At 41.7% G+C, this 14,308-nt stretch overlaps 1 protein-coding gene across 8 annotated transcripts in view; it reads right to left on the bottom strand.

Moving 5' to 3' along the window:
• The window catches only part of Mark2 (microtubule affinity regulating kinase 2), a 62,539-nt gene that overhangs the window by 40,502 nt on the left and 7,729 nt on the right, over positions 1-14,308 (bottom strand). The window lies entirely within an intron of this gene.

Raw genomic sequence — 14,308 nt, 5'->3', positions numbered from 1 at the left:
GTGTACTCAGCAAGTGACCTTAGAGCTGCAGCTACTGCACACACCACTGCTGTCACTTGTGTAAATAGATGACAGAAACCATTGAGGTCAGAGGGGACTCTAAATCCAATCTATGAGCCGGGTGTGGTGGTGCTGCCTGTAGTCTTAGGGCTCAGGAGACTCAGGTAAGAGGATCATTAAGTTTAAGGCCAATTTCAGCAACTTAGCAAGACCCAGTCTCAAAAATAACAAAAGAGCTGGGGATGAAGTTCAGTGGGAGAGCACCCCTAGGTACAATCCCCCATGACCCCTCAAAATCCAATCTGTGAGACATTCTTTTTTAGAAGCTAATCCTCAGGGAACTACAGATTCAATATCCTTTATTCACGATGCTTGGGACCAAAACTATTTTGGATGTGTGTGTGTGTGTGTGTGTGTGTGTGTGTGTGTGTGAGATATATTGGAGTTGGGACCCAAGTCTAAACATGAAGCTCATTTATATTTCATATATATCTTATACATACAGTCTAAAGGTAATTTCATAGAAAATTTTTAGTTAACCTGTGTTTTGACTGCAACTGGTGACAAAGAGTCATCTGCAGAGTTTTCCATTTGTATAGTCATGTTGGTACTCAAAAAAGTCTCCGTTTTAGGATGGATGATTTCAGATTTCTGAATTGGGGATGCTCAACTTGTACCTTCTACTGTGAGGATAAAAGTGAAGCCAGGGATGAAGGGCTATCCACAGCCAAAAACACAACACTCACTCAGGGCCACTTGGGTCTTCAGTTTTAAATTGGTGACTCAACATTTCTAACCCTGTTTCCTCATCTGTAAAGTGAGCAAAATAATAAGACCTATTCTCTCACAAAGAGTAAATGAGTTAATGAATGTAAGCCAGTTAAATAAGAGCCTAGGACAGAGAAAGTGCTCAATAAATGAATGGTGGCTATCTTGTGAATAGCTAAAGAAAGACAGCTGCAGAGACAAGCCATGCCGAAGTGAATGGGAATGGGTGAGGCACTACCTATTCTTCAAGTATTCAGTCCACTCCTTTAGGACCAAGTTTCCCAACCACTTGGGACAGAATAATAACCTAAAGGGCCTTCCAAGAGGCACCATTACTGAGTCACTGTCTTAGCTAATAGGAGTACACAAATTTTTGAAAGCAAAAGTCTTTATCTTCTGTACACACCAGTAGCCAGAGAGAAAATAACATATCAAGTTCGATTCTGGAATCAAAATGAAAGCCACATGTGAATCCGAAAAGAAGTATGCTTTGCGTAAAGAACGGAGGGTTGATGGGAAGTCTATGTGTAGTCTCAAACTAAGAGAAGTTAAACACTTGACTAAACAGTTGTTTTTTAAAAATTATTCCAATGTAATTCTGAGCAAATGATTTGCTTAAAGCTGGTGTTAAGTGATTATTAGAGAAGGCCTTCGGGCTACTATTTGTGGTAGTTGCTTTTAAAAGTCACAGGTGCTATGGAAATTGGGGGATGAATATGTCAAAAGAATAAAGTTGAGAATTACAGAGTAGTTTAGAAACTATATGTCTACTACATTTGGGGGGAACGGGGTACCGGGAATTGAACTCAAAGGCACTCAACCACGGAGCCACATCACCAGCCCTATTTTGTACTTTGTTTAGAGACAGGGTCTCACTGAGTGACTTAGTGTCTTGCTTTTGCTGAGGCTATCTTGAACGCTCAATCCTCCTGCCTTAGCCTCCCGAGCCACTTGGATTACAGACTTGCACCGCTGTGCCTGGCACTTTTTTTTTTTTTTTTTAATATTTTTTTGGTTGTTGATAGACCTTTATTTTTATTTATTTATATGCAGTGCTAAGAATCAAACCCAGTGCCTCACACATGCCAGGCAAGTGCATTACCACTGAGCTACAGCCACAGCCCCTACGCCTGGCCATTTTTACCTGCCTCTCAAGACTAATCAAGGAAAGACACACCAAATATGCTTACCTGACAAAATACAGAGTACCTGCCTCAGTGTGGGATTTGGCAGGCATGTTTCACTAAGAAGCAGAGGCTAAGAAAGTAAAGTATGAAAGAAGAAGGAAAAAAGTATGGAGGCCCTGTAGCCATCCAAGGAACAGGCTGATGGGTATTCTGGCTTCAATGACTGCAGCCTAGCAGCCTCCAGCTATTGCAGGCACCAAGGTTCTTCAAGGATAGAAGCTATGCAAGCTTTGCAGTTTTCAAATTTGGAACTGACCAATAGCCAACATACAAAATAAAAAAAAGAAAAAAATACCTACTGTTATAATGAAATTCAAGTAAGCCAAATGATCTTTTTAATGGAATATTAAAAAAAAAAAAAAATCCAATGCTATGCATTCAAAGGAGGAAATGAGCCAACTTTGGTCAAAGTCCCCTGGGTCACTGAGAAACAGCTTCCTCAGCTAGAATGACTACAAACCAAGGCAGCAAGTGCCTTCCTGAGGCTGGGCCAGGACTCTGGAAATTGCAAAACAGAGGCTCATTTATGAGGTCATAGCAAGTTACCAACTAATCAAGGGTAGTGCTGACCAACCTGATATTTACCTACAGAAGTAGTTCTCATATTTATGTTTACAAACTATTTTTGCAGCAATGGGGACTGATCCCAGGGCCTGGTGCATACTAGGCAAGCGCTCTGCCATTGAGATACATCCTTAGCCCTTTTTATTTTATTGTGAGACACGATCTCACTAAGTTGCCCAGACTGGCCTTAAACTTGAGATCATCCTGCCACAGCCTCCTGAGTAGTTAGCATTTACAGGTGTGCCCCTCCACACCCTGCTTAAAATTAAATTGGACAGGGAATCCTAGAAGATGAAAAATACAAGAGTGGAAAAACTAATGAAATCTGAGTAAATTCTGTATTTTGGTCAACAGTATCATACTAAGATTCACTCTTAGTTTTGATACAGTTCTATGGTTACATAAAATGTTAACATAAGGGGAAGCTGGGTAAAGAATGCATGGAAAGTCTTTGGAATATTTTTGCAACTCTTGTCAAGTTTAAAATTATCTCAAAGTTTTAGAAAATAAAAATCAGAACCTGGGAGTACAGCTTAGTACTAGAGCAAGTATTCTGCATGTGCAAGGACCCAGGTTCAACACCCAGCACCTAAAAACAAACAATTTGTTTTTTTCCTAAAAGAAACTCAGAAGGTTGATGTTATGTATTCAAAGGAGGAAACAAGTCAACTTTGATCAGAGACCCTCAGGTCACTGGGACTAGCTTCCTCAGTTATAAGAACTGCAATCCAAAGCAGCAAATGCCTTCCACAGGCACAGCCAAGACTAAAGAAGGGCTGGGAATTGCAAAATAAAGGTTTCTTACATTATAGAGAAGCCAACCAATAAACCAGGAAAAATCAGCCCAAATTTAGTCTACAAGTATGATTATTACATGTTTTAGTCTTAAGAACTCTATGCATTCTTAAAAATAAGTGAGTTCCCAAATAGTTTTTGTTTACATGGATTATATCTACCAAAATATATTAGAAATTGAAGTGAAAGTTTTAACTATGTATCAACTCATTTAAAAGACATTAATACATTTATTACATATAAACATAAATGAGTTATTTTAATTTAATAAAACTATATTTTTCAAATCACAATTAAACATATACCAAATGAAATCTGCAAACTGATCTTATTTGCAATCAAAACCACGGGCTAGGGGTAGCTGAGAGGTAGAACACTTGCCTAGAATGTTTTAAGACCCTGGGCTCCATCCTTAACACCACACACACAAAAAAAGAAAACACAATGGTACAGAAGAGGAGATGGGAGAAACTGGTTATAATGGGTACAAGACAGCTGGATAGGAGGACTAAGTTCTGGAATATAATGACACAGAAGAGTGATTACAGCTAATAATACTGTATTATATAAATCAAAACACCTAGAAGGATTTTAAATGTTCCCATCTCAAAGAAATATTTCTTTGTGTACATAGGGTCTTTTAATTATTTTTTTAAAGTTTTCTTTCTTTCTTTTAGTTGTCAATGGACCTTTATTTTTATTTATATGTGGTGCTGAGAATTGAACCCAGTGCCTCACACATGCTAGGCAAGTGCTCTACCATTGAGCTACAGCCCCAGCCCCAACACAGGGTCTTTTTTGTGAAAATTTCTTTGGTCAGACCATGGATAACCTAATATCCTGAACTGATCATTTCATTCATATTCAGATAGAGAGATAAATAGATAATGAATACACCTTATATATACACACATATGTTCAAATATCATATTGTACCAAATAAACCCATACATTATCTTTCAATTAAAAAATAAATATTTTTAAAAACCGTAGTGGCAGGGCTAGAGTTGTGGCTCAGTTGTAGAGCGCTTGCCTAGCATGTGTGAGGCACTGGGTTCGATCCTCAACACCATATAAAAATAAATAAATAAAATAAAGGTATTATGTTAATCTACTATATATATATATAAAACATAGTGGCGCACACACACACACACACACACACACACACACATAGCAAACAGCTAACAAATTAATGAAAAAAGAAAAAGAAAAAAAGATGAGCCTAAAAAATAAAAAATAGGGGGGAGAAAAGGAAAAGCAAAAGAAAATTAGCTAAGTTTGGTTCAAAGTGCCTCACTTCATAGAGAACCATCTTATGGAGCTGGAAAATTCAAAGGATTGAGTTTTCCTGAGACCCACCAGGGATTACGAAGGGGCTGGGAGCTACAAAACAAGGGCTCCACGAGAAGTTGCAACAAGTGATCCGCCATCAACACCAGGAAGATCTCCTCAAGCTTTCTTTTGGTACTGGGAATTGAACCCAGGGGTACTTTATACCACTGAGCTACATCCCCAGTCTTTTTTGAGACAGGTTATCCCTAAGATGCTGAGGATCTCACTAAGTTGCTGAGGTTGGCCTCAAACTTGCAATCATCCTGCCTCAGCCTCCCAAGTGGCTGGGATTACAGGCATGTACCACCACGCCATAGCAACAAATTGGAATTTGATGAAAGAGTTGCATTGTTTTATATTCCTTTTTTTTTTTCTTTAATAGTACTAGGGATTGAACCAGTGCACTTTATCCCTGAGGTACAATCTCCAGTTCTTTTGTTTTCTATTTTGAGACAGGATCTTGCTAAAAATCTTTGACAGATACAAATTTTCTAAAATTCTAATTTTCACTTGACAATTTAAATTTTATCACTGGCAACAATGAAGGGTTCGGTTTATTCCCTCCCAAGAAAATGTCCAAGCTGCCTGTAGACCCAGCATTCAGGAGGCCAAGACAAGAGAAGCCCCCTGAGTCCAGAAGTTTAAGAGCAGCCTAGACAACACAGTGAGACTCCATCTCAAAACAGGAAAAAACACTAGATTTTCAAGATTGAATAACTATAGATTGTCCACTGGTTATTATCTCAAGCAAAAAATATGATCCACACAAGCTCAAAGCCAGCCTCAGCAAAAGAGAGGCTCTAAGCAACTCAGTGAGACCCTGTCTCTAAATAAAATATTTATTTATATATGGGGTGTGGCTCAGTGGTAGAGTGCCCGAGTTCAATTCCCGGTACCTGCCTCCCAAAATGACAGTCCATGTAGCTGCTTCAGCTCTGCCACACCAGTGCTTTTCCACTGTACAATGGCACACAGAAGCAATGCTTCAAATTTTACATTTTGCCACCCAGAATATTAAAGGAATCTTTATTAAATAGATGGTATTTAATGAAAATCAATAATGATAGTCCTTCATTCATGATATACTTAAGTGCAAATGGCTCTTCCTCCATCAACTGCAAGTGTGTAATGACCATGACTACAATCACCTGTGGTTTGATGCCACTACCTCGATTCATACTATGGCACCAACAGTTTTCTGTGCCATTGCTTTGCACCAACAGTGCAAATGGAAATGAAGTCGTTCCAGGGTAAACTGAGATTCACAAAGTCATTCAGGGAGCTGGGTATGATGGCCCATGCCTGTAATCCCAGCCACTCAGAAGACTGAGGCAGGACAACTTTGAGTTCAAGGCCAGCCTCAGCAACTTAGACTGTCTCAAGACAAACAAACAACAACAACAAAAAAAAAACTAAAAAAGACTGGGGATGTAGCTTAGTGGAGAGCACTCCTGGGTTTCATCCCCAGGACCAACAAAAAAATAAATAAAAATTAAAAAGGTCAGGCAGGGGCTTGGTTTCTATAGCTCAGTGGTAAAGCACTTGCATGAGGCAGTGGGTTTAATTCTCAATACCATGTATAAATAAATAAAAATAAAGGTCCAGCAACAACTTAAAAAAAAAAAGGCCAGGGACTGGGATTGTGGCGGTAGAGTGCTCACCTAGCACGGGCAGGACCCGGGTTCGATCCTCAGCACCACATAAAAATAAAGGCATTGTGTTGTGTCCATCTCCACCTAAAAAATAAATATTAAAAAAAAAAAAAAAAAAGGCCAGGCATGGTGGCATGGTCCTGTAATACCAGGAGCTCAGGAGGCTGAGGCAGGAGCCTTGGCAATTTAGTTAGGCTCTAAACAACTTAGCAAGATCCTGTCTCAAAATTTTAAAGATTTTAAAAGGGCTTGGGGTATGTCTCAATGGTAAAGTACCTCTGGGTTCAATCCCACGTACAAAAAAAATTTTTTTCAACACTCTGAATATTTATCAGCACTTGTGTCTGAGCAGTCACATAAAAGAAGTAATTCTTCAAAGAGTAGTAGGTGCTAGTGAGGCAAGTTGAGCCCTATCTATAGATCTGCTCCTGTTAGGTGAAAGTAAAATCTGTAAACAAGACATTAACCTGGTCTTCATGTTTGTGGCTAATCTTTATTCACCAGGCCCTATAGTATCTGAAGTGCTTGCTGTGAATTCTACTGCTTTTCATCCAGTGGGCATTCAGGAGTGTCAGCTAAGACTTAATTAGTCTCTCAGCTATTATGTGGGGGACTTCAGCCAACAAGATGATAGCAAAACAGTAGAGGGCTTCAGTGACTTTTTCCAACTCTAGTTTGAAAAGTTGGAAGAAATTCTGTCTTTTAAAGTGTTCACAGTGCTAGGCACTGTGGCACACATTTGTAATCCCAACAGCTAGAGAGACTGAGACAGGAATATCACAAGTTCAAGATCAGCCCTGACTCAAAATAAAATATAAAAAGGGCTAGGGATGAGGCTCGGTGGCAAATCGTCCCTGGGTTAAATCCCCAGTACCAAAAATAAAACAAAAAAGTGCTCATAGTATGTATCCCCCACCCCCGGTGGGTGGTGTAGTATCAGGGATTGAACTCAGGGGCACTTGACCACTAAGCCACATCCCCAGCCCTATTTTGTATTTTATTTAGAGAAGGGTCTCTCTGAGTTGCTTAAAGACTCACTTTTGCTGAGGCTGTCTATGAACTCACAAACCTCCTGCCTTACCCTCCCCAGATGCTGGGATATCAGGCGTACGCCACTACACCTGCTATGACTCTTTCTCCTTCTAACCAATGCAGCGGGGAAGGGAAGAGGGAAAGGGGAGCAGTCCAGAATTGCCTCACTAAATTGCTGAGGTTGGCTTTGAACTTGTGATCCTTCTGCCTCAGCCTCCTGAGCCACTATCATAGTATGTATTATTAATATTAAATTCCTTTTTTCTTTAAACTCAATGAACTGAGCATGTAATCCCAGTGGCTCTGGAGGCTGAGACAGGAGGATCTCAAGTTCAAAGCCAGCTTTGTCAGCTAAGTGAGGCCCTCAGCAACTTAGGGAGACCCTGTCTCAAAATAAAAATATACAAAGGGATGGGGATGTGACTCAGTAGTTGATCATCCCTGGGTTCAATTCTTGGTATATTAAAAACAAAACAAGGGGCTGGGGATGTGGCTCAAGCAGTAGCGCGCTCGACTGGCATGCGCGCGGCCCGGGTTCGATCCTCAGCACCACATACAAACAAAGATGTTGTGTCCACCGAGAACTAAAATAAATAAATATTAAAAAATTCTCTCTCTCTCTGTCTGTCTCTCTCTCAAAAAAAAAAAAAAAAAAAAATAACAAAACTATTAATAATGATCTTGTAAGAATGCTGCAACTTGACTGGCACCATAACATTATACAAAAACATGATACAATAATGCAATTATTAGCATCTAGAAAGGAGGAGACAGCATTCATTATTATTTATTTATTTATTTATTTATTTGGTCCTGGGGATTGAACCTGTGGCAAAGTAAGCACTTTACCACTGAGCTACACCCCCAGCCCTTTCTTTCTTTCTTTTTTTTTTTTTTTTGGTAGGTGTTGTTGATGGACAGAATGCCTTTATCTTATTTATTTTTATGTGGTACTGAGAATCAAACCCAGTGCTTCACGAATTCCAGGCAAGTGCTCTACCACTTAGCTACAGCCCCAGCCTCTCCTTTCTATTTTTATTGTGAGAAAGAGTCTCAGTAAGTTACTGAGGTCAGCCTCCAACTTGCAATCCTCCTGCCTCAGCCTCCAGAGTCAATGCAATTACAAGAGTACACTACCATACTCGGCCTTTTTTTTTAATATATACATAATTATTTTAATGTTTTTACTGTATAAAAAAATGAAGACCAAGTATAAAACAAAACAAAAATCTTATAAAAGTAGTGTATATCAAAGTTATCTTCTAGACTAATACTCAGCCTTTTTAAAATATTCTTATCTGCGGTCTGGGATCGTAGCTCAGTGGTAGAGTGCTAATCTAACATGTGTGAGGCACTGGGTTCAATCCTCAGCACCACATATATAAATAAATAAATAAACAAACAGGCAGATCTCCCTTTTTAAAGCTAACAATCCATCCTTAAATATAAGAAAAACATAAATTAGGGGCTGGGGGTTGTGGCTCAGGGGTAGAACGCTCGCCTAGCATATCTGAGGCCCTGGGTTCGATCCTCAGTATCACATAAAAATAAATAAAGACATGTGTCCATCTACAACCAAAGAATAAATATTAAAAAAAAAAACATAAATTATTTTCTATTTCAGAATCAAGCCGGGCACAGTGGCACATGCCAGTAATCCCAGCAACTTGGGAGGCTGAGACAGGAGGATCATGAGTTCAAAGCCAGCCTCAGCAACAGCGAGACACTAAGCAACTCATTGAGAGCTGTCTTCAAATAAAATACAAAATAGGGTTGGGGCTGGGGCTCAGTGGTTGAGTGCCCTTGAGTTCAATTCCTGGTACAAAAAAAAAAAAGCTATTTCAGAATCAAGCAGAATTGTTTGGTATAGTAGCAAACCCTGTGATCCCAGCAACTTGGGAGGTTGAGGCAGGAAGACCACAAAGTTAAGGCCAGCAACAGCAATTCAGTGAGAGTTTAAGCTACTTATCAAGACCCTGTCTCAAAATAAAAAACAAAAGACTTGGGGATATATAAAGCATCCCTGGGTTTAAGCCTCAGTACCATAAGACAAAAAAATAATAATAAAGTTGAATTAAATGCTTAGTTAGAAATAATTTTTTTAAATAAAAGTTTTCAAAAATTTTTACAAGTTTTACAAGTTGTACTTACTTCTTACTGTTTCCTCAAAGGTGCTATGAAAGTGTTGAGATTTCAAAATAATGATTTATTAGACAACAATGAGTTTTATAAAGAAATTATAGCAGGAATAACCAAAGAGAGCCAGTATATGGCTCAGTGGTAGAGTGCCTGCCTAACATGTTCCAGGCTCTGGATTCCACCCCAATCACCAACAAGAACAAAGAAAACTAGTAAGAGCACAAGAACCAAGAACAAACTGAGTTCATCACTGAAAAATTCATACACACACCTGAAAATACTATCTTAAAATTTCTAAAAAACAGCCAGCACAGTGGCCCACACTTATATAATCCCAGTGGCTTGGGAGGCTGAGACAGGAGGATCTTGAGTTCAAAGCGAGCCTCAGCAACTCAGCAAGACTCTGTCTCTAAATAAAATATAAAAAGGGCTGGGCTGTGGCTCAGTGGTTTAAGCACCCCTGGATTCAACTCCTGGTACCCAAAAAAAAAAAAAAAAAAAAAAAAAATCTAGAAAATACAAGAATACAGGAGCTGGGGATGGGGCTCAAGCAGCGGTAGCATGCTCGCCTGGCATGCGTGTGGCCCGGGTTCGATCCTCAGCACTACATACAAAGAAAGATGTTGTGTCTGCCGAAAACTCAAAAATAAATATTAAAAATTCTCTGTCTCTCTAAAAAAAAAAAAAAAAGAAAGAAAAGAAAATACAAGAATACAGAATTATATATTTCATTGGCCATTAGTGATGCATGATGTCATCACACATCATTTAACACTTGGAAAACAAGACTGTACAATGGTGAGAGAATGACAGTGAAAAAAGCAAATGCTGTGTTCATGTTATAATGAAAATAATTCTAACTTCATGTGCCACCTGAAAGGGTCTAAGTGTCCCCAAGGACCCCCAGACCACATTTAGACCAAATTCAAAACTGTACCATCCAAAATTAACCAGCAACTTCCCAGATATCTTAAGGCAGGGTATAGACCTATGGCATTCCTGACAGGTCAGAGAAAATAGCCCAGAACTGGTTTAGACTGTCACCAGGGAAACTAGGATGCCAGGATCCTGTCCCTAATAAGTTGCCAGGTTGACAAGCCTGGCTTTACTGAGGAAGGTAGCTCCAGAGACCTAAAAAGAACATATTTTCCAAAGCAGAAAATCATTAATTTTACAGAAATTCGAGGAATAGAAAAAAGAAAGGAGTGGGTAATGCTGGGATCCTATCAGGTATGAAGAAGCTCTCAGGCGATGGAATGCCTCTTGGGGGCCATGCCACAAACAGCACAGAAACAGGTAAGGGAAGGCGGAAGAAGTGGATGAAGACCTGAGATGAACTGGAACAGAAAAGGGACGATGAAAGAAGGGAGTCCAGGAACACCAAAGGAGGAAAAAGAAAGGAAGAAGCGCAGCAAGTCAGCAGAGGGGTCCAAAGGCGAAGATACGTGAAAGAAAACGCTTCCTGATGAACTCTGAATGGATGCTGTTACTTTTGTCCCTGGCCACAGCTGCAGTGTGAAAAAACCAAGCAACTTACTGTTCTGACAAGGTATTCCTGCTCCAGAAGTGGGAAGAGATGAAGATAAACCAGGAACCCCTAGAGACCATCATCTCAGCCCAAGATCCAAAGTCCACAAACTCACAGAGCATCTGAGAAACCACTGTATCTTTCTGAACTCTGAAAGGGGAGGTAAGAAGACCCTGCCCTTGAAGGCCCTCTGGGCTAGGGAAAGAGGAACCTACAATCATGTGCTGGCAAGTCCCTTGTGGTCTCTAAGAGAAACAAAGAGGTTTATCCTGTGGCCAAAGGATCAAAACTGCCCACCAAAAAACAGATGTGATGAAAGAATCCATGCAGTTGGTGGGTCTTTGCCGAGAACAGCCCAAGGGCTCCCTCTTAACACCTGGGGCCCAACTCTGACACAATGGATGCTCTGGTGACTTTAGATTTGACCTCCCAGATATGCAGGAGGCTACACACAACTGCTATAGCCCCAGCCCTCATTAGCTCTTTTTTCTGTTGGCGGGCAGGGAGTGGGGGGTTGTGGGGGGTAGGGGGTGTAGGGTGTAATGAGTTGGTTTACCAGGGATTGAACTCAGGGGCATTCGACCATGAGCCACATCCCCAGCCGTATTTTGTATTTTATTTAGAGACAGGGTCTCACTGAGTTGCTTAGTGCTTTGCTTTTGCAGAGGCTGGCTTTGAATTTGAGATCCTTCTGCCTCAGCCTCCCCATCTGCTGGGATTCCAGGCATGTCCCACCTCGCCCAGTCATTAGTTCTTTTTATATTCACAGCAACTATACCTGTAAGATAGTTACTATTATTACTCCCATTTCACAATTGAGCAAATAGGCAGAGAGGGATTATGGAAGCTAAGGGTGGCATAGAGTTCAACGTAGGAAGTCTAGCTGCAAAACCAGCTCTTAATCCCAGGGGAACCATTTAGCTAGACAGAAATCAGAAAGTAGTGGGATCTCTTCTCAATTCTGCCAGAAGCTCCACCAGTATGCTATGCTAGACCTAACTGGCCAATGGGGCCCACTCACTTCCCGTGACTGGAGAACCCGTCATTCAAACTCTGAAGGAAGGGTAGGGGTGTCTGTCTAGCATGCACAGAGACCCTGGGTTCTATCCCCAGCAAGGAGGAGGAGGAGTAGGGGAGACTACTGAACACTCATAAACAAGGAGAAAAAGCAACAATCCACAAGTGCCTCCAACACTACATGCAAAGACAGTCAAATAGTGGCCATCTGTGGAGAGGAGGTAGGAAGTGATGGCATAAGCAAAGGTCTAAAGGTGGAGGAAAAGGGGAGACACACCCTGCATATGGGGTATCAGTAATCAAAACAAACTCTTGCAAAATAATACTTAATAGAAGCAATGAGTAGGTCACTATAGCAGTGACAGGAGCTGCCAGCCCCCAAAGATAAGGGCACAGACTGGAGCTCCATCTGCAAGTGGCTTCACTCAGGAATTACCAAACTTTCATACTTGGGAAGTTTCTACTTAGTGATGAGCCCTGGAAAACAATTCTGCTCCAGCACTGATGGCTGCACAAGTCCCCAAATCTGATTCAGTCCTACTCCCTGAGAAAGGCTTCCTAGTGCTGTTCAGGGGGCATAAGCACCAGGCAACTGAGAGCTCCTCTCTCTCACCTTGAGCAGAGGGGAGAGGACAATCCATCTCCTGGGGCTGAAGTTTCTATGACCTGTCAAACACCAAAAATCATTTTCCCTCACTTTTTCCCAGCAGGCCTAGAGACAGTCCCACTGCACTGACCCCAAAGGTCTGGGGTCTCACTGAATTTAGTAGCCAGATCACAGCGACCAGGAATCAGGAGTCCTGATTCCCTTCCAGACGCACAAATGGGCAGCCAACAGCAGACCCTTCCTCCTGGCCAGGCTGAGGGCCTTCTGCCAAACTGAATTGGAAAAGGAGGTCCAGTAAAGAAGCCGTGCCTTGGAGCTTCCAGTGAAGGTGTACAAGATAGACCAGAGGCCTTGCTGGGCAGCACTGGGTACAAAGAAAGCCCCCTCACAGGAGTGGAGGACCAGCTCCAAGACCCACTAGGTATTTGGGGAGGGGGAGGAGTTGTTTACAGACATCTTCCAAATGCATGCCTCAATGAGCACAGCCCCAGAAGAGGCAGACCTCTGTACTGTCAACTTCCCAGAGAGCTCAGAGGAAAATAGGCCAAGGCTGCTCAAAACCAGCTCAACTGGTTCTACAGAGGAGCCCCTGGTCTGTTCCACCTTCCTTATGTTTAAAAGAAAAAGCCAAAAAGGTGGCTTGGAACCAGTCCAGTCCCCACTCCCAACTTGGGGAATTGAACCCCAAGGGGGCTTTACCACTGAGCTACATCCCCAGACCTTTTTATTTTTTATTTCAAGACAGGGCCTAAGTTGCCCCAGCTGACCTCCTGAGTAGGTCTGTGTCACCTCGCCTAGTTGCAGCCAGTCACTGAACACACCCCTATTCTCTTTCTCCTCATCCCAGCTCCAGCTGTCCTCAAGACCCCCATCCCCACCCCATACCAATATCAGTATCCATCTCACATTCTTTTTTACCAAACATTGTGATCCTATAGCTTTATAAGGCTAAAATTAATGAATTGGTGAATAAGGGGAAATTCATTTCTTTTGGGCCACCTTGCTACTTTCTAATGAGAAAGGTAAGGAATAGTTAGAAGTAGGGGAAATGAGTGCTAACCTGAAGACAAGACATCTATGGAAAGAACTCCCCACAGAAACCAAGAAACTTCACTCGACAAAAACAGACCTGCAGATCAAGGGATCCAGACTGCCTACATCCCCAAAGGAGGAGCTGCTCTAATGGTCTGTGAAAGCACAGGGATGCCTCCTGAGAGAAAACTGCAAACCAAGAGGCCAGGTTCTCTCTCGGTGCTGTTCAGAATGGGCTGTACCACCTCTCCAAAGTATGAGCAATGACATTCAATGGCCTACACCGAAAGGCAGAGGTGGGGCAATGACATTGCACAGGGAGAGTAAGAACTTTCAGGGTTAACCTGGGGATAGCCTGCCTCTTTCCATGCCAGCAGCAGGAGAGGGTGATTTCCTCCCCCACAAGGTTTGTAAAGGCTTACTCTTCCCTGTGCTGAGACAGAGGGGAGAAATGCACAGCTAACACTTCAGTGACTCACTCGTGTTTGATGAAGGCTGGGAGAAAGCCTGGAGAACCCAAGCTTCAAGTGCAAAATGTACAAATACTGGAATCTCCCATTAAGAGAAGGAAACTCGGCCACCTATCTGGTTTGTCATTTTGTTCCTCATTTCTAAGGAAGAGGAACAGCCAGGTTTGCACTCCATCACCCTT

The sequence above is a fragment of the Callospermophilus lateralis genome, chromosome 2 (assembly GCF_048772815.1).
Source record: "Callospermophilus lateralis isolate mCalLat2 chromosome 2, mCalLat2.hap1, whole genome shotgun sequence".
Classification (NCBI taxonomy): Eukaryota; Metazoa; Chordata; class Mammalia; order Rodentia; family Sciuridae; genus Callospermophilus; species Callospermophilus lateralis.
This window is presented reverse-complemented; position numbering and strand designations above follow the sequence as displayed.